The sequence below is a fragment of the Notamacropus eugenii genome, chromosome 6, assembly GCF_028372415.1.
Source record: "Notamacropus eugenii isolate mMacEug1 chromosome 6, mMacEug1.pri_v2, whole genome shotgun sequence".
Lineage (NCBI taxonomy): Eukaryota > Metazoa > Chordata > Mammalia > Diprotodontia > Macropodidae > Notamacropus > Notamacropus eugenii.
In genome coordinates this window covers 190037669-190058959 of record NC_092877.1, presented here as the reverse complement: position 1 = coordinate 190058959, position 21291 = coordinate 190037669, and the positions used below count along the sequence as shown (strand labels likewise).

At 35.8% G+C, this 21291-nt stretch overlaps 3 long non-coding RNA genes across 4 annotated transcripts in view; 1 reads left to right on the top strand and 2 right to left on the bottom strand.

Moving 5' to 3' along the window:
- LOC140512507 (uncharacterized) overlaps window positions 1-21291 on the bottom strand; it is a 204353-nt gene that overhangs the window by 28412 nt on the left and 154650 nt on the right. The window lies entirely within an intron of this gene.
- Window positions 1-21291, top strand: part of LOC140512508 (uncharacterized) — a 60948-nt gene that overhangs the window by 35202 nt on the left and 4455 nt on the right. For both annotated transcript variants that reach the window (XR_011969781.1, XR_011969782.1), the window contains exon 3: window positions 12458-12528. This is a non-coding gene — a long non-coding RNA (uncharacterized lncRNA). The remainder of the gene's footprint in view (window positions 1-12457; window positions 12529-21291) is intronic.
- On the bottom strand, window positions 10172-19691 carry LOC140512511 (uncharacterized). The gene is made up of 2 exons (XR_011969784.1): window positions 18612-19691; window positions 10172-12704 (listed from the first exon to the last, which is right to left on the bottom strand). It is a non-coding gene; the product is annotated as an uncharacterized lncRNA (long non-coding RNA).

Sequence of the window (21291 nt, the reverse complement as noted above, 5' to 3'; positions counted from 1 at the left end):
GGACCACTAAGGTCCCTTCCAAATTGTGAATTTTGTGATGCTTTAATTCTGATAGAATGATGACTCTTTGATGGCTCTTTCTGTTTACAACCTAATGTGAATCCTCAGTGTGAACATTTTAGTCATCACTGCCAATCAGTATCTGGGACACTAATAGGCAAAGCAATTTTTCCAGAGTAACATTGCTATTATATGTCACAGACAGGACTTGACCCTACTTTCAGACTCTGAATGTAGCTCTCTATCCATTATACCACAATGCCTCTCACAAGGAAGCGTAAAGGATTATAAAATAGCAAAGATGGGAAAATATGCAATGTCCTTTTAAGTTTCTTAAATTTCAAACTCAGTTTAATTAAGCAAAATTTATTAAGCATCTATTTCCTACAAAGCTCTAAAGTATAAAGATAAAAATCAAATAGTCCCAGATCCCAAGGTTCTTATTGGAGAGAAAACACTATGTACTGTATAAAGATAAGTATGAGACAAGGTAAGGACTACATATTCCAAGGATAGACCTAGAAAATGTAGGCTGTAAGCTAGTTCAGCTCTAAAGTAAGAGAAAACTACATGTAGCAGGTGGCAAGTAAGCTGAACTTTGAAAGAAGATAAGGAATCTGACAGGCAATTATAAGGAGGGATGGATTCTAGACATGAGGAATGGTGTGTGTAAATGCATAAAAATGGGTGACAAGTGTGGAAAATAGCTGATAGTCTAGCATGGCTGTAGACTACATGAAGGAGAAGTAACCTAGTAAAGATGAAAAAGTAGGTTGAAGTCAGACTTGGAGGCTTTTAAATGCCAGGCTAAGGAGTCTGTGTTCATGTACTAGTGACACTGGGAAGCCCTTAATATTTTTATGAGCAAATGAATTATATTACAATAAATATATGTTACAAAACTCATTTTTTTGCATCTACAATATGTAAAGAATGGATAAAAGAGAAGAAAACAATTGACAGAGAGACCAATTAGGAGAATATTAAAAAGTTCAAGTTTGTAATGCTGAGGGCCTGAGTGAAAGCGTGAGTGGAGAGAAAGGTATGTTGTAAAATTGGCAGGACTGGGCAATCAGTTGGACATGAAGTAGACATGAGAGGGCTATAAGGGTCAGAAATGATTCAAATGTTTTGTATTCAACAGAAATCAAGAAACCAAAAGGAGGGATAGATTTAGGGAGAAATATTATGAGTTCGGATTTGGTTTTGTTGAATTTAATTTGCTAACAGGACATCCAAGAAGAGGTTTTCAGCGGTAAGTTGTTAAGTGTCGAGTTTAGGAAAAATAGTGCCCAAAATATAAATGTGAGAGTCATTTGCATAGAGATGTTAAATGAGTCCCCAGGAGTGGAAAAAAAAAATCACCAAGAGAAAGTGTAGAGAGAGAATAGAACAGATGACAGAACTTCATAGGATAGTGTGACATTTTATCCAGGAGATTCATGTCAGACAAGCAAATAAAACTGAGGAGAGACTCTCAGGCATGAAAGAAGAAAACCAGACAAGGGTAATGTCATGGAAGTCAAGGGCAGAGAGGTGGGTGTGGTTGACATTGGCCAAAGCTGGAGAAAGGTTAACCAAAATGGGAGATGAGAAGGACTATTAGATCTGGCAGTCAAGAGAACGTTGGTAACCTTTAAAAGGAAAGTTTCAGTAAGAGTGGTAGGCTCAGAAGCCAGAATGTCAGGGATTTATGAGTTAGTCAGTGGTACAGCAAGTAGGTATTGCTCCTTAGCAGCAAAAGGGAGAACAGTGTGATTGTGCTATGATAGTTGCTATTATTTTTCAATTGTGTATGACTCTTTGTGACTCATTTGAGGGTCTTCTTTGGTAAAGATACTGGAGTGGTTTGCCATTTCCTTCTCCTTCTCATTTTACAGATGAAACTGAGGTAAATAAGGTGAAGTGACTTTCCCAGGGTCACACAGCTAGTAAGCATCTGATGCTGAATTTGAACTCACACCTTCCTGACTCCAGGTCCAGTGCTCTACCCACTTTGGCACCTAGCTGCCCCCAACATTTGTTGTTATTGTTGTTCAGTTGTTTCAGTCATTTCAGTCAAGTCCCCTTTTGTGGTGTTCTTGGCAAGGACACTGGAGTGACAGTATCTTTGATAGTACCTATGACAATGGCTTGAAGGCAAGGAAGGACCTGCAGGAACTTTTAGATGAAAAGGGATTTAGATTTAGATGAAAAGAGATTAAAGTTCAGAAAGATATAGAAAGCATATGATGGATTCAATTGTAAATCTGCCTTTTTGAAATTCTGCCTTCTGGAGCCAAAATGAAGGAATCTAACCCTCTTCTACCAGAGAGCTTTCCAAATGTCTTGTAGACTCAATAATCACAGCTGCTAATTCCTTCAGTATCCTAGGCTATATGGTTGGTTTGTGTCTGGTGATTTCAACTCATCAAGGTTCTTTTATTGTCTCCTTATCTCTTCAAGCTATTAATTCCTTAGTTTCTATTTTCATGTTATTTTTTCCAGTACAAAAGATAATTTTCTTCCCCAAAGAAATCAGATGCAAAATAACAGTTGTACCACTTCACCTGAAATATTTCTCCTTTCACCTTCCAACCTAGAAAAAAAAATTATAGTAATCAATATCTTCCTGAAGTTTTCAGTGAGTTAGACCTCTGAAATTGTTCCTTTTACCCTAGTCCTACCTGATTTGTTCTGGTTTATCAGAAACAAATGAATTGAACAAATGTAATGGTTATCGTTGACCTTCAGATTTTACCAGTCTCACCAACTGGTCTTTGATCTCCTGGACCACTAAAGGTCATGTAACTTCAAGGTCATTAGGCTCAGGCCATTGCTGTGCCATTTCTTGAGTAAGCCATCTCCCTGCTACTACCCACATGAACTTTTCCAGCAAAATAAGCTGTTTTCTGGCCTTCTTGGTAGAGCTCCATTTAAAATTGCTGTTTCTTTCCCATTTGCAGAATCTTGAGAATGGAATTAGAGAAAGCTTCAGAGACATACTATTAGGTCTGCACTAAGCTAGTAGAATCTTGGCCTAGCTTTCATCTCTAACTACCATTCTTACATGGTATGACCACCTTTTGTTGGCATCTTGTTTTGTTCCTTCTTCCCATGGAAGAACACAGAACAATGGAACTCTCTCCTCAAAGGTATCTGACCTTTCTGGGCCCAGACTAGATGCTATGAAAACCCAGGGAAACACAAAAACTTACATAGCAAGAAATTGTAAATCCCCTTATTCCATAAACTTAGTCAACTCTCACATTTGTAAATCAATGTAGTACCAACCAATTCTGAATTGCAAAATATAACAGACTCTCCACATGGAAGACAGAACCAAAACATTTTTATTCACACATCAGAAAGCCAACACCAGAAAGCCAAATCCATCATAGTAACAAAGAATTCTATACACAATAACAATGTAGAGGGCAATACCATTCCCAAGCCTTCCTTCTGCTTGGCTTCTCACAAACCAGCTCCCTCAAACAAATCACAAACGGGCTCCCTTAAACAAAAGCACAGACAAGCTCTCTCACTCACACTAGCCAGCAGCATGCTTTTCTCTCTCTCAGTTCTGACTGCTCTGACCAAATTTTCTCTCCACTCTGCTCTAGCTCTCTCTCTTCCTGCTAAATGCTACCTGTTCTACCCATTCAGCACACTCCTCCCACCAGATGTGACTTTGGCTTCTACGTGATTTAAACAGGTCATATGGACCTATTAATGAATGGGAAAGATCTTTCCATTAAGAAACAAAATTACACTATCAATAAGCAAAATTGCATTATCAATACAATCACTACAAGTGCCTGCCCTAGTAACATCAAGGCCAATGGTTCAAAAGAAAACAAACCCTTTGTATATAAACCATCTGTGCCACAAACTTCATGGAGTAGTTATGAATTACTCTCACCAAAGTGTGAAGTATAGCTGATAGTGTTGACTATATGATTACTTTTGTTCCCAAGTGCTTGCTTTTTTCTTTCTACCTCAATATTAACAGTTTCTTTCATTAATTGCTAATATTCAGGTATCCTGGATTTTCCTAAGTAGAATAATTCTATTTTATTTTTCTTTTGACATTTGTATTCCTGCTTCACTTTTCTGCTGTTCTTGACTTCCACTTTGTTAATCTTTCTGGGAACCCTGGCTCAGTCAATTGGCATAACTAATTTAATGGACACACTCTAATGTCAGTAAAAATTGATACTTTCCCCTTTCTCAGATGCATGTTCTACCCACCCTTCAGGAGTCAGGTTGATGAGCCCTGGCTCATCCTTTTCAGGGGAGTGTTTCATTAGAATCTCATTCTATTAATATCTTTACACCTATTATATGCCAATCACTGCACTGGTATTGGAATTTCACATGGAGCTTACATTCTAGTGGGAAAATAAGGAATCATGCTGAAGTTCAGTCAAGTCAACAGGAATTTATTAAGTTCTTACTATGTGGTGGGCATTGCACTTAAGGTATACAAAGGCAAAAATACTCTCTAGTCTCAAGGGGGTGGTAATATATCACAATTACTTACTAACAAGCTACATAGAGGACAATTTAAAGATAATTCCAATGAGAAGGCATTAAAGAGGATCAAGAAAGACTTCTTGTGGGAGGTGAGACTTGAAGGAAATCAAGGAAGAAAAGAGATGGAGATAAGGAGGGAGACAATTCCAGGCAAGGAGAGGAGACAGTCAAAATTCTCAGTCAAGAGATGGAGTGTCTATGCAAGAAACAGCAAAGGAGGCCATTGGATTATAGAGTTCATGGAAGGGAGTAAAATATAAGTCTAGAAAAATAAGAAGGGGTTAGGTTATGAGAAGTTTTAAAAGCCAAACAGAGGATTTTAGATTTGATTATGGAGGGAACAGAGAACCACTGGAGTTTATTGAACAGAGAGAAAGATACAATGATCAAATCTGTGATTTAGTAATGCCATTTTGGCATCTGATTGGAAGATGAACTTAATAGGGAAAGACTTGAGCTACTGAGACCAACCAGAAGGTTACTGAAAGAATTCAGGCATGAGGTAATGGTGGCCTATACTAGGGTAGTGGCAGTATCTTTAATGCGAGAAGGAGACATGTAGGAGAAGGAATATTTGGAAGATAGGATTAATAGAACTTCATATCAAATTAGATATGATGAGTGACAGTGAGAAATTGAGGATGAAATTTATGTTTTGAGGTTGTGACTAGGAAGATGTTGATACCTTTAAGAGTAAAAGTGAAGTTGGGAGGAGGGGAAAGTTCAGCTTTGGGCACATTCAGTTTAAGATGTCTGCATGATACCCATATTCAATATGTCTAATAACCAATTAGAAGGATGTGCCAAACACTGTGTTAAGTGCTTCAGAAATATTATCTCGTTTGATTCTTGTAATGACCATGTGTGATAGGTGCTATTATTATCCTATTTTTACAGTTAAGGGAAATGAAGTAGACAAAGTTTAAGTGACTTGTCCAGGGTCACACAACAAGTACATATTTGAGCTTGATTTCAACTCAGATTTTCCTGACTCTAGGCCCAGAGTTTTATCTATGGTGCCACATAGCTGCCTCTAGACCTCTAGTCAGGGACACCTTCTTTGATATGTCCTCTTCCACTATTTTCATTATCACTCCTGCATCACATAATGAAGTAGCCCTTCTCTTTGCCAAGGAAAATCTCTCTATATGTAAAATTGAGTCCATTCCATCCTGCCTTCTCCAGTAGATTGCCCCTTCTATCATCCCACTGTCTGACTTATTTTCAATCTCTCTGTACTGACTGCTTACCTACTGCCTACAAACACACCTATGTCTCCCTCATCCTCAACCCTCCCTCTCAAAAAAAAAAAAACAAACAAACTCATTTCATCTATTCTTGCTAAATTTTGTCATATCTCTCCTCCCTTCTGTAGCTAACTCCTTGAGAAGGTCATTGGCATTAGGTGCCTCCCTTCCCTTTCCTCTCATTCTTTTCTTAACTCTACAGTCTAGTCTCTGACTTTATACCTCAATAGAAACTGCTGTCCCCAAAGTTACTAATGGTATTTTCACTGCCGGTTCTAATGGTCTTTTCATAAGTCTCATTCTTCCCGATCTATCTGCAGCTTTTGATGCAGGTGATTGCCGTCTTCTCCTTGTTACTATTTTCTCTCTAGGTTTTTGTTGACACTGCTTTCTTAGTACTCTCCTCCTACCTGTCTAACCACTCCTTTTCAGTCTCAATTGCTGAATGCTTATCCAGGACATGCTGGCTAACCTAACTATTAATGTGTCCCATAGGCCTCTCTCCTGGGCCCTCTCCTCTTCTCCCTTGATACCATTTCACTTGATTACCTCTTCAGTTCCCATGGATTCAATTGTCATCTCCAAGCAGATGATTCTCAGAGCCCTAACCTCTTTTCTGACTTCCAGTTTCATGTCTCTAAACTGCCTATTGGACAGCCTGATCTGGGTGTCATAGACATTTTAAACTCAACATATCCAAAACTGAATGCATTATCTTTCTTCCCACACCCTCCTCTCTTCTGAACTTCCTTATTGCTGTTGAAAATACCCATTTCCTCCCAGTCATCCAGTTTTGTCTCCTAGATGTCATCTTCAACTCCTTACTTTTTCCAACTGCTTAACTCCGTATCTAATCTGGGATTACTCAACGGAAGGAAAAGGAGGAAAGAAGTTGTGTTTGAAAAATGCTGGTCCTATCTTACCTACGTATCCTGAAATTCAGTGACACTGGACTCTTTGCTGTTCCTTGAACCGTTTCCTGACTCTAGGCATTTTCACTGGCTGTCCCTACATACCTAGGGTCTTTCTCCTCATCTCTATCTCCTAGTATCCCTCATTTCCTTTGAGTCACAGCTAAAATACTTTATTCATTATCTGCAAGTTATTCTGAATGTGACATGTTTCTAAGTAGTTGTTTGCATGTTTTCCCTCATTAGACTTTTTGACAGCAGAGACAGTTTTTTGTTTTTTGTTTTTTTGCCTCCTTTTGTATCCTAAACACTTAGCACAGTGTCTGACAATAGCAGGCACTTAACCAGTGTTTATTATCTCATGTATTAATTGGAGGTCAGAAGAGAGATTAGCTCTGGATAAATGAATAGCCATGATAATTAAAACCAAGGTATATGATAAGAACAACCAATAAAACAGATTAGTGGGAGAAGAGAGCCCAAGACACAACTTTGGAAGATATCCGAAGTTAAAAGGGACTGCCTTGATGATAATAATCCAGGAAAGAACAATGAGCAGAAGTAAATTAGGAGGAGAACTAGAAATCACTGCTACAAAAGCCTAGAGAGAAGATCTGTCTGTTTGTCCTTCGTTTTAAGTCCATGACATCAGGGAATGATGTCATGACTTGGAGGGAGGGCTGTGCAAAGTCATCAGCTTCACTTCCCCTCCTGGGTCACCTGAATCCAGTGACCAGATATTCATCAGGATGACTGGAGAAGGCCCAGGATGCACTGGGAGACCTTGGCCTATTTAGGTACTCACTTAGAGTGAGGTAATGCCCATTCAGTGAATAGGCCTTTTTAAGAAGTAAACAGGGAATGGCCCCTTTAATAAGCAAAAGAAAGAAAAAAAATAAGTAAATGGAGCTGGGAGGGAAAGAGTAACAGTTACTATTGATAAACATTCTGAAGCCAGGAGTGTCCCAAAAAGAGCCCTCTAGTGAAGTTTGGGCAGGGACCCATTATTGTGCAACATATGGGCTTCACAGGGCACTGCCTTTAAGGTTTTGGCAAAGACAAGAAAGCAAGGAAGGGAGGAAGGGAGAAAGGAAGGAGGGAAGGAATCCGACTGGTAAACCCCAAGTTAACTGGGTATCCTCTGGCCATCCAAATTTACCTTCCTTTAGAGGGAGAAGAAGGGGCAGGGCAGAAGGGACTGGATGAGGGTGGCTATTAGTGTTAAAGACTATAGAGAAGTCAAGAAAGATGAAAAGGCTATTTGATTTGGTAATTAAAATATCATTGGTCACTCGAGAGAGCAGTTTGAGTTGAATGATGAGACTGGAAATGAGACTACAGAAAAGAAATAATAACTGTGAAGTAAGTGAGGGCATTTCCCTGTTGTAGAGTTTTCTCAAGTTGTTTATCTACAAAGAGGAGGAGAAATATAGGACGATAGTTAGTGGGATGGAGAGATTATGAGAGGACTTTTTAAGGATGGAAGAGACATAGATAGATAGATAGATAGATAGATAGATAGATAGATAGATAGATAGATAGATAGATAGATAGATAGATTTCAGGCTACTAGTAGAAAGATAGCCAGTGAATAGATAGAGATTAAAGATAAGTGAGAGAAAAATAATTGAGAAAACAATCTAGAGAAGGTGAGTCAGAATAGAATTACTTGTGCATGTAGAGGGGTTTAACTTGGCAAGGAGGACAGTTACCTCTTCATGGACAGCTCCCTCTTCATTCTAAGTAAATATAATATCTTTGGTGGTGAACATAGATTCATTCATTTAGTGAGCATTTATGAAGTACCTAAAATGTGTCAGGTATTCTGGGAGGAGGGAATGGGGATGGGAAAATACAAAGAAAACCAAAACAATTCCTTCTCTGAGAGGAGTGGGAGCGGGAAGGGAGGAGATGGAGAACATGTATAAGTACAATTCAATTATATATACATATATATATACGCACACATATACATATATGTGTGTATACATATATACACACGTATGTATGTGTATGTGTATGTATACACATATGTGTATGTATACACATACAAAGTAATTGAGTGCAGGGCATCAGGAAAGACCCCATGTAATTTATATATATGTACCTCATATAATTGACCTAAACCTTGGAAAAAAAAGGATTCTAAGAAGAGAGTGCGAAATAAAAACAGAAGCATCGGGAAAGCCTGTGCAAAGTCACAAGTTGGGAGATAAAATGTTTTATATAGCAAAGAGCAAATGGGACAATCTAGCTTGTCAATGATTTGTCATATTCTATTTGGATATTTGGTCACATTGATACTTGTTTAGTAAGACAGTAATGGCAATGTCTCTCTGAAAAGTAACATGCAATTGTTAAATAAAAATTGTCATTTATAAATTATATATATATATATGTAGTGCATATACACATATGTATTATACACACACACATATTTTAATTAGCCTTTTTTATCTAAATTGTCAGTTTTTTAAAGGTAGGGGCTCCATTTTCTTTGGAGTCTCAATTCTCACCCTAGAAACATTTTACAATGCTATATTCTTCTCTTTGTAAGGCCAGTGTATGTTAGTTAACAATCCAATTTGACAAAAAGAAAGAAAGAAAGAAACAAGGGGGAAAAAGTGATCCTGAAATTAAGGAGCTTATTTATATTCAACTAAGGAAATATATAACATGTTCATAGATAAGTGAATGTGAAGTATGCAACAAGGAAATTTGAAATAATTTTAAGAACAAGAAACAATGGAGGGATGGGGGTGTGGTTCAAGACAGGCAACCAGGAAGAAGTAACACTTTAACTGTAGGAGGATGTTTGGTGACTTCACTGAAGAGTCATGGATTTGAGAGATATTATTTCATCATTGAATGTGAACAAAATGATCATTTAAGACTAACCAAGGACAAAAGCTCTTTCCTCAAGAGGTATGTTTAAATGATCTAATTGAAGAATTACCTTAAAAAAATCTTCATTTTGCATTGCTTTTTTAAGAGACAGTCTCCTGGGTGGTTTTGAGAGGCTCAAGAAAGGATCTTGGTTCATTTGCATAATCCTAACGACCTTGAATGAAAAGGCTATTAGACTCTAAAATCTATACTATTTTATACAGACACACATATATATGTAAATATGTATGTCTATGCTAATTGCTTACTGAGTCCATCTAGCACCAAGGAAGAATATTATGTAAGAACCCAAGGATAAGGTGAATATTTAATCTCTAGAAGTGCATATGTGCTTCTTGAATCAACTATGAGTGCTATAAACATATTTTTTTGGTAAAGCTGTAGGAAAATCTTTCTCTCTGATTATATACCTTGATAATTTCTCAGCTCTTGGAATTGGAAATAAAGAAATACAGAATATACCTTCCATTTGTTTTACTAAATCTAGTCTTTTGCATCTTCCATCACTTGCTCCTGCCACCCATTTTTCAAAAGATTGCTGTAATTCCTTTGTTGTACAACACATAATACAAAAGGGCAGGACTAGAGAGATATAATCTAAGCATTCAATAAGTATTTATTTAAATCAAGGGAGAACAAAAGAGACTTGTTTGATAGTAGAATATAGAAACATATTAAATTAACAATTTCTCTACCAGATTCTATGCTCCTGATGAGAAGGGTTGTATATTTTGTCTTTGTAATTGTTGTATCCACCACAATGTTGTCCACTTGTTTAATAAATATTTTTCAACAGAATTAAACGTGACTTATGATGAACAGTCCCACTTTATATAATCCATTAATAATTTAAAAGCATAAAATATTAATTTATTTCTTGCCCCATTCATGTAGCAAACATTTATTTCGTACCTTCCCTATAATTAGTAAGCTTTATGCTATGAGGTAAGGGAGATGCAAAGTAAACAGAGATTAGGTTCATGTTTTAAAGAAGCCAACAATTTAGTAGAGAAGATAATGCATGAATGCAGATGATTATAAAATAAAAAAAACCATACAAGATATATGGGGGAAATACAATCACATCAGTGTAGGGATTCAGAAGAGGAAACCCACTTGTGATAATTTCTTCAAGATAAAGTCAATATCATCTCCTTTATTATTTATGCTGTGATTACATGTATGTGGAACAACTTCCATTTCTAAAGTACTTTTAATTTTGTACTATTTTTCAACTTTTTACAACAGCACTTCATTCCTCCCTGGAAAGTTGAGAGAGCTGAACATGCAGTATGAAAAATAGATAGCATGTCTGTTCTCTTAGGACCATTGTAGCTAAATCCGAAGACTTATAAACAAAGAGTTGGCCACCCAATATTGCATTTTTTTCCACAATGGAGAAAGACCATCTATTGAATCTGGGAAGTATTGTACACACTCCCTTCCACTCCCAACATCAGTGCTTAGCACAGTGCCTACGACATTGTAAGTACATCACAAATGCCTGTTGACTTGATTTGACCTGTAAGTGGTGAAGGAGCATCCACACTGATATTGTGGGAGATAATTGATAGTGGAAATACTACTGAAGTATTGACCCTTACAACAGCCATGTCTTGGACTTTGTGGGTGTGACAGAACTATTATATTCCTGAAGCAATTTCCTTCAAACTTGATTCTCCAGAGGTTCCAGCTTCCCTGATAGAGTGTCCTGTAGTGAAACAATAAAAAGTTCCAGCTATGTGGAACTGTAGTACCTGAGACCACTCTGCTACCATATCCTAGTGACTTGCTAACTGGTTGTATTTACAGATGGAGATAAGGGAGGCTGCATCCAGAGAAGCTAGATGCTACTGTATGTGCATGTCCTTGTGCCAGGGCAAAATAACTCTCCTTTGTTAAATGTTCAGTGAATTCCTAGTACCTTGTTTTGTCCCAATATTGAACCTCAACTAAGAGGGTTCTGGTGTTACAAATGAACCTTAAAAAGTGGGACATTTGGAAAACCTTTGTTTTAGCACGATATGTGCAAAAGACATGCATTTATTTATGAGGGCCAATTCACCTCTCTGTATATTCTATTTTTTTAGAAAAACTGAAAAGATATTTTCTATGAAGTTGGGCCATTTGTATTATTTGAGCATGGTACAAGATGATATTGACATTTATACCAAAATAATTAAAAGAATATTTTCTATAATGTCACCATCAGGCATTGTAACAGCAGTGGTAATTGGAATAGATCCCTTAAGAAAAATAACATGGTCCAAATTTAATAAATAGCAACAAGAAGCCATTTATAAATTATTAGCAATAAACAAGTGCCAATTTTTATAAATAATTTTAAAGGTATTCTTTTTATTACACATGCTATATAAGATTGGCAAGTATGCTGGAATGAAGCAAATTCCAACCTATGTAAAATTCATGGTATGATGGGACAAAAAAAAGTTTATGAGGAGAAGATATGAATCATTTTGTAGACTAAAATTTAGGAACTTTCTCTATAAACTGATGGAATATGAATAATTCCTGAGGAATCTAAAGTGTAGTTCATCTAAAGACCTTGAATTCACAAAACTTCAGTTGTTACAGTGTTCATTGGTAATTGCATTGGAATCTGTAAATGTATAGTCAGGGTAATTGTATTCTTGTTAGCTATGCTGATAAAATTCCCAAGCAATAAAAACATCTAGTCAGTCACTGAATACTTTGTCAAGATGATGTCAGATATCTTATTATTTGGACACCTCTAGATTTCTGTTTAGACTTATTTCAGATTTCACATTCAGTAAATGAATTGAAATTTTTTCTTTTCATTGTTACATTTTGAGTTAACAAAGACCCAGTGAGTAATCCTAAATTTTAATTTTTCAGATCCTCAAATGAACGTTTGATATGATAGAGACTATTAAATCTCTTCAGGACCAGTGAGCACAATTTACAGGGTAAAGTACCAGGCTACCTCTATTTTCCTCAACCATTTTTCTCACTATAGCCTCTCTCAAACTTAAAGAATGCTTGACCTTTAGGAACTTGATTTCTTCACCTTTGCAAATAGTTCTTAAATATTACGAGAAAAACCTTCAAACACAGCTTATGGACCTGATGATGAAGCTTGTGTCTTTAAAAAGAAAAAGAAAAAAATATCACCAAAAATGACATAATCTTGCTTAGGTTCATTTTATCATAAACATGACTTATTTTTTTAAAACATAGTGTATCATTTATTTACTTTTAACATTCTTTTCTTTTAAATGTTGAGTTCCAAATTCTCTCTATCCTACCCCCTCCCACTGAAAAGGCAAGCAATATAGTACCAATTATACATGGGAAATAACACAAAACATTTCCATATTAGCCATATTTCTTAGAAAGTGAGAAAAAATTTTAAATGAGAAAATTATACTTCAACTTACCCTTAGAGTTAATCAGTTTGCTCTCTGAAAGTGAATAGCATTTATTTCATCATGAGTCCTTTGGAATTGTCTTGGACCATTGTATTGACAAGAGTAGCCAAGTCTTTCACAGTAGATCATCAATACAACTGCTGTTACTGTGCATTGTGACCTCTAGGTTCTTCTTACTTTACTTTGCATCATTTCATACAGATCTCACCACGTTTTTCTGAAACCACCTCCCTCATAATTTCTTATAGCAGAATAGTATTCCAACACAATCATATGCCCCAACATGTTAAGCAATTCCCCATTTGATAGGCATCTTTTCAACTTCCAGTTCTTTGACACCACAAAAAAAAGCTGCTATAAATAATTTTTGTACAAATGAGAGTTCTTCCCTTTTCTTTGATCTCTTTGGGATACAGACCTAGTAATACCATCTCTGGGTCAAAGTGTATGATATAAAGTTATCCCTTTGGACATAGTTCCAAGTTGTGGTCTATAATGGTTGGATCAGTTCAGCACTTCACCAGCAGTTCTTTATTTCTCTTAACCCCCCCTAGAACTGATCATTTCTGATCAATGTGAGGTGTTCGTTTTGAGTTGTTTTAATTTTCATTTCTCCAATCAGTAATGATTTAGAGCAATTTTATAGGACTGTAGTTAGTGTTGATTTGTTCTTCTGAAAACTACTTGTTCAATTCCTTTGACCATTTGTCAATTGGGGAATGGATCTTTTACTCAGCTTTATACTCAGTAATAATTAAAAATGCGGCTTTTATCAATGAAATTTGCTGTAAAATTTTTTTTGCTATCACTTCATTGTCTATAGTACCTTTTAGCAACACATAGTTTCCCTGATTATCTATTTTAATTAGTTCCATTTTTGCTTTTACTTTGTGTGAGATCATGATTACTACTCCTGCCTTTTTTTCTTTAGCTTTTTTACATTCACAGTTATGATTAATTACTGTGTATTTCCCTCCATCCCATTTTCTTCCCTTCTCTCTCTTTTTATCTTGTCCCTCCTCAAAAGTTTATTTTGCTTTCTAACCACTATCTTCCTAGATCTATCCTGCCTTTTATCTTCCTACCCCCTTTCCATCTCCTTCACCTCATATTGGGTAAGTTACATTTCAATACACAATTGTGTGTGTATATGTATTCTTACCTCTTTGAACCAATTCTGATGAGAGTGAGGTCCAAGAATTTCCTGTGCACTGTCCCTGCTTTCTTTCTCCATTGTAAAAGCACTTATTTACATACCTCTTTTATGTGAGAAAAAAATTTCCCTATTCTACCTCTTCTTTCCCCCTTCCAGGGAATCTCTATTTCTTGGCTTTTAATTTATTTTTGAGATTATTCCAAAATAGTCAACTCACACCTATGCCCTATGTCTACGTAAACTTCTTTTAACTTCCCTGATAATGATAAAATTCTTAGAAATTATATCTATCATCTTCCCATATAGGAATGTAAACAGCTTAACTTTATTGGATTTCATATGTTTACTCTTTCATGTTTACTTTTTCATACTTCTTCTGAGTCTTGTTTGAATATCAAATTTTCTATTTAATTCTAGTTTTTTCAATATAATACCTCTATTTCATTAAATATCATTTCCCCTGATCCCCAAAGGATTACACTCAATTTTGAATGGTTGGTTATTCTTTGCTGTAATCTTAGCTCCTTTGCCTTCCAGAAGGTCTTATTCTAAGTCCTTGACTCCTTTAATATGGAAGTTGTTAAATCTTATGTGATCCTGACTGTAGCTTCACAATATTTGAATTGTTTCTTTCTAGCTGTTTGCAGAATTTTTTAAAATATTTATGTGTCTTTAGTTTTTAACTTTCACTTCGATAAGATTTTGAGTTCCAAATTTTCTCCCCTTCCTTCCCCTCCCCTGTCCCTAAGACAGCATGCAGTCTGATGTAGTCTATACATATATATTCATATTAAACATATATTCCCATTGCTGGATTTTGAGTCACAGTACCCATGACTTGCACTTGACTTTGTTTTGAGTGAGTGAGGGATGTGCAGATAACCAGCCTCACTTCTCATCCAGAGCCATCTGAATCCAGTGACCAGATATTCATCAGGATGACTGGAGATGTCCCAGGATGAGGCAATTGGGGTAAGTGATGTGGCCAAGGTCACACAGCTAGTGAGTGTCAAGTGTCTGAGGTGAGATTTGAACTCAGGTCCTCCTGACTCTTGCATTGGTACTCTATCCACTGCAACGCCTAGCCGCCCCCTCTTTTCCATTATCAGGGAAGTTAAAAGAAGTTTATATAGAAAAGAACTACTTAAAAAGCAGAATTGGCCAAACAGAAAAAGAAATATAAAACCACACTGAAGAAAATGATTCCTCAAAAACTAGAATTGGGCATGTGGAAGCTAATGACTCCATGAGACATCAAGAGCAATTATTGTTGGCTGTTGCCTTCACTTGAAGAGGATAAAAATGACATCACTCTGTTGATCTTAAGATACACAAAGTCAAAAGACTGAAAAACAGAAGAAAATATGAAACACCTCATTAGAAAAGGAACTGACCTGGAAAAATAGATTGAGGAGAGATAATTTAAGGATTATTGTACTATATGAAAGCAATGATCAAATAAAGAACCTATACATTATATTTCAGAAAGTTATCAAGGAAAATTGCTTTGATATTTGATATCCAGAAGGTAAAATGGGCATTGAAAGAATCTATCGATTACTTCCTGGAAAAGATATCAAAATGAAAACTCCCCAAAAGTATTATAGACAAATTCCAGAGTTCCTACATCAAGCAGAAAATACTGCAAGCAAGGCAAGACTTCAAAAAAACCTGAAAAATCTTATATGAACTGATGCTAAGTGAAGTGAACAGAGCCAGGAGAACACTGTACACAGTAACAGTAACATGTGCAGTAACTAACTTCGATAGATTTAGCTCTTTTCATCAATACAAGGATCTAAAACAACTCCAAAAGACTCATGATGGAAAATGCTGTCTACATCCAGAAAAAGAACCATGGAGTCAGAATGCAGATCAAAGCATACCATTTGCTCTTTTTTTCTTTTTGTTTCTTCTTTCTGATGCCTATTTCCATTGCTTTTAATTTTTACATGACTAATGTGAAAATGTGTATTCATCCTTCGTTGATGAAGAACACCATGCCATCAGAGAAATAATGGCATGACTTGCACTTGACTTTGTTTTGAGTGAGGGAGAGCTGTGTAGGTCACCAGCCTCACTTCTCCTCCAGAGCCATCTGGGTCTGAAGACCAGATATTCATCAGGATGACTGGAGATGACTCAGGATGAGGAAATTGGGATTAAATGACTTGCCCAAGGTCACACAGTTAGTGAGTGTCAAGTGTCTGAGGTGAGATTTGAACTCAGGTCCTCCTGACTCCTGCATTGGTGCTCTATCCACTGCAACACCTAGCAGCCCCTGACAGTCTTTTGACTTTGTGTGTCTTAAGATCAACATAGTGATACCATTTTTGGTCCTCTTCAAGTGAAGGCAATACCCAGCAATAATTGCTCTTGATGTCTCAGGGAGTCATTAGCTTCAATATACCCAATTCTAGTTTTTGAGGAATCATTTTCTTCAGTGAGGTTTTATATTTCTTTTTCCATTTGGCCAGTTCTACTTTTTAAGTAGTTCTTTTCTGCTTCTTAAAGAGTTCTTCTCTTCAGTTGATTTCTGTCCCTCTTTTATCATTTGGCCAATTATGCATTTTAAGGTGTTATTTTCTTTAGTATGTTTTCTGCCTTGTTTACCAAACTATTATTTCTTTTTGCATAATTTTCTTGCATCACTCTCATTTATTTTTCTTATTTTTTTATAATATTCTTATCTTTTTCTTTTACTGTCTTGAATTCTTTTGGGATTTGAGTCCAATTAACATTTTTTTGAGGGTCTTTTTTTTGTAGCTGTTTTCACATTGTCGTTCTCTTCTGAGTTTATGTCTTTGTCTTTCCTACCACTATAGTAGCATTTTATGATCAAATTCTGTTTTGTTTGTTCATTTTTCCATCCCATCTCTTGACTTTGAACTTTATGTTAAAGTTGGACGCTACTCACTTTGAGGTAGGAAGCCACTGTACCAAGGAGTTTTGTGCTACTATTTTTGAGCCAGTTCCCATGCAGGTCTGTAAATTTTTGGTGCTTCCAAGGTGGTGTGATCCTGGATGAGGTATAATCATTGTTCTCCTGATCTATGCTCTGGTCTTTACCCAGAAAATGCTCCTGATTGCCTGCAGTCACAAGAACTAGCCCTCCTTCTTGCTTTAGAACTGTGATCAGGGCCCATGCTCTTGTGACTGACCACCAGTGCTCCTCTCCCCTTTGGAAATTTGACCCAGAACCATGTTTGGGCAATAGATATGTTAATTCGAGCAAGCTGTACCCAGTGCCAACAATGGGTCCCCTATAATCTTTTTCTGACCAGTTATTCAATTGCTTTACTCTTTCTGTGCTGAGAACTCACAAAGTTGTTGCTGCTACTTTGCCTTCTGTTGCTGCCACAGGATGTGTGAGATCTGGACAGGTCTCCACCCTGGTGATTGAGACTTTTCTTGCTGACCTCTTAAGCTTTCTTAGGCCAGAAAAAAATGTCTCTCTCTAACCTTTTGTTGTCTCTGTCACCCCAATATTTATTTTTAAGAGTTATTTTAAGGTTGTTTGGAAGAGAATGTTGAGAGAATTCAACGACATGACTGCCCCTAATCTTCTACTTTGGCTCATCATTTAAAAAAAAGAAACACCTAGTATACATTTTTGACATGGTGCTTGTTTTTAATCACTATCCTGCTCACATAATACTTTCCTTTAAAAAAAAGTTAAATAAAACCATTCATTACACTGACTGAGGCTAGCTTAACACTTAGTGTTCTGTGTATAATTTACCATTTATTAACAGAGAAGAAAGAAGGGTGTTCTTGCCATCAATTATTGGAATAATCATCATTGAATTTGATCTGACTTCTGATATCTTTTTGTGCTATTTCTTTTACATTATTCTCTTTAATCTGCATCAGTTCATGATAATCCCTCCATATTTCTCTGAATTCTCCTTACTTTTCCTGGCTTATGATGAGTACTAGTGATTTTTAAGTGAGTATTTTGGCATATGTCACAACTTTCATTTTTTTCACCTAGGGGGATAAGTCCAAGAATATAATTTCTGAGTCAAAAGGTATGAATAGTTTAATAACTTTACTCCACTATGATCATTGTGAAAGATGACAAAATCTGAGTTATCTTATCCTGAATATAATATCTACATGGAAACCAAACTATACCATTGACTATTTTTTTTTCAGATTAAGCTTGTTTATTGCACAAACATCTTGGTTACATTTTTTAACATTCATTTTATAGACATTTTTAATCCTTACCCTCATGGATCTTCCATTCTTTTAGACAGATACAACTTATACAATTTATGCAAAAAGTTATTTTCTTTTTTCTTCAATTTTTAAAAATTAATTTTATTTACTTTCAATGTTCTACAATCACTACCATATAACTGAGATTTTTCCCCTCTCTCTCCCCTACCACTGACTATTTAGATAAAAATTTTCCCTATGATTAATTAGCTTTTAACATATGATATTAAAGAATAGATACCTTTGTATAAAATGATGGAATAGGAATAATTCTTCAGAACTTTATAATGAAGTTCATCTAAGTATCTAGAATGAATCAGATTTTAGGAGGAAATAATTAACATTTAACATATTTGACTATTGTCACGTAATAAAATAATGAATAAAATAATGCTCAAAGTCTTATACTAAATCTGTGGAAGAATTAGCAATCATATCCAGTCATTCTGACTCTAAATGTCTGTTTTCTAATGATGGAATCTCTACAATATTTTTTAAGAACTTGTTGATGGTCCCTGATTACCAAAGTACCAAATATGTTTACTTCTTCATGGGAGGTCTGGTTTCCATGGGGACCAACTCAACCTCATCTGCTGTTTTGCAGACCATACTACATGCACCACCCCCAGTTTGGCAGGGCCAAACAGTGGCTCAACACAGCTACCTTGGCAAGTACATAATGCTGTGTATACCATCTCCCCTTCACTCTCTCCCCCCCTCAAACAACAGTTGAGGTGGTTGCAAGATGCACAGCTCTGCCTCCCACTTTCAAGTTACATCACTTACAATGATCTTTGAAACCAGAACATTCTACATGACTGTAATAAACATCCGCCATGTGTTACAACAAGTCCTCAAGTTATTTGGCAAAACAAATAGGTGCTATTTTTTATTGTTTTGCATATCTTGATTATAAGCACTTGCTTATTTCATCATTTGTTATTTATGATGTAAACTGACTCAATATCTATTGATGTCTTTATATACATTTGCATGTTCCCTATAATTCCAAATGTTAGTTATTACAATTCCAAAGACTGGCTACACTTTTTTTTAAAAAAAAAAAGTAGAATATTACGTATATTCCTTCTAATAGCTAATTGTGGGTTGAAATTTAAGGTCAAAATGATGGCATTTTAATATTCTTAAACTAGAAAGTTAAAAAGGCCAAATAAACTGGACGAAAACACAGGGAACATAGAAGTTTGGAATTCAAAAAATCAACATTTAAATTCAACACTGCAATGAATATATCTTGTGTCCACACTCAAATGGACATTATGTACTTTTTCATTCATTTTTATTTAGCCTATAGAAAACTTAAAGCTTAGCTGGTATATATATATATATATATATATATATATATATATATATATATATATATATATATATATATATATATATATATATATATATATATATATATATATATATATATATATATATATATATATATACTTATACCTTATACTTTTTAAAGGGTAGTGATGTAGAGGATATATCCAGTCTGTGCTCCTTGAGAAGGTAGAACTAGGAAGTTACAAGGAGAAATATTTCAGTTTAATATAAGAAAGAGTTTCTTAATGATTAGAGCTACTGAAAAATTCCTTTGTTGCACTGGAAGTCTTCTTTCAAGAGAAGGATGACAATTTATCAAATGCATAGGACATGGATTAATAATGGGGATTGTAGATTGAGAGTAAAGTTGGAGTAGACCACCTTAATGATCTCTTCTAACTCTAATATTCTATGATTTTATTAAGTGAAAGGTTCCATTTTGACTGACTTAGGGCAAAAGATCAATATCCATTATACCTTGGTTTTTAAGAATTCTTATATGTTCCATTAATTCTTGGAGATTGTAGAATATAAGCCTACCTCATAAGATATTAAGATTTTTTTCTTTAAAAAGCCTTTCTTTAGGATATTTAGTTCAAATCACTTAGTTGATCATTGTCAGCAATGCTATAGGAAGAATAGGAAGTGTCATATAAAATCAGCAAGGTAATCAAGCACTTCGATATTTCAGATTAAGAATATATAGAATTCCTTTGAAATGATATATTAAAATGCATACTTCAATGGATATCACATATTTTAAGATGTACATCTATATATAAAATACTACTATCTATATAAATATAGAGGTGTGTGTGTGTGTGTGTGTGTGTGTGTGTGTGTGTGAGAGAGAGAGAGAGAGAGAGAGAGAGAGAGAGAGAGAGAGAGAGAGAGAGAAATGAAAGTCAAAGAGAATGAGTGGATTAAGAAAGGAATTTCTGAACTAATTCATGGTCAATGCCATTTAAGTGTGATGGGAGAAAAGTAAGTATTTACCTTTCATCTGGAATTGTAATAAATGTTATTCAATTTAGTTTGAAGACAGAAAATCTGTAGACATTTGGGTGTGTGGGTGCCATTCAGTCCAATCTTGGGCAGCTGAAATGGCTAAATACCACCCATATGGCAAACAGCTTGATACGCCCAATGAAAAGATAAAGGTGCTGGCATTGACTATATAAAGGAAGTTTTGTTATTTTTGCTCATTGAGGTGCTCTTTCTACACCCCTAGGAAACAGTCAAATTATTGATAAAATACATTTCTTTCCCAATAATCTTTGATCTGTGCCAGAACAATTTAGATAGTTGCTTTGGAGACTGATTTAAAAGGCAAATTTCCAAGTTTTTGAGGGTCAAAAATTATATTCTCTATACCAAGAAGTTAAGAAAAATGGGTGAATAGCTATTGAGCCTGTATCATTCATTTAGCCCTCCCAGCTGGCCAGTTCCAGTTGGGCAACTCAGCTTCTCTTCTCCTTCCCCCGCATTCGCTTTTCCTCTCCTCCCCTTCCCTCTCACCTCCCCTCTTCTGCTCTCCTCTCCCTTACCTGAGGGTGTTCTGCCCGAAGAAGGTAAAAATCTAC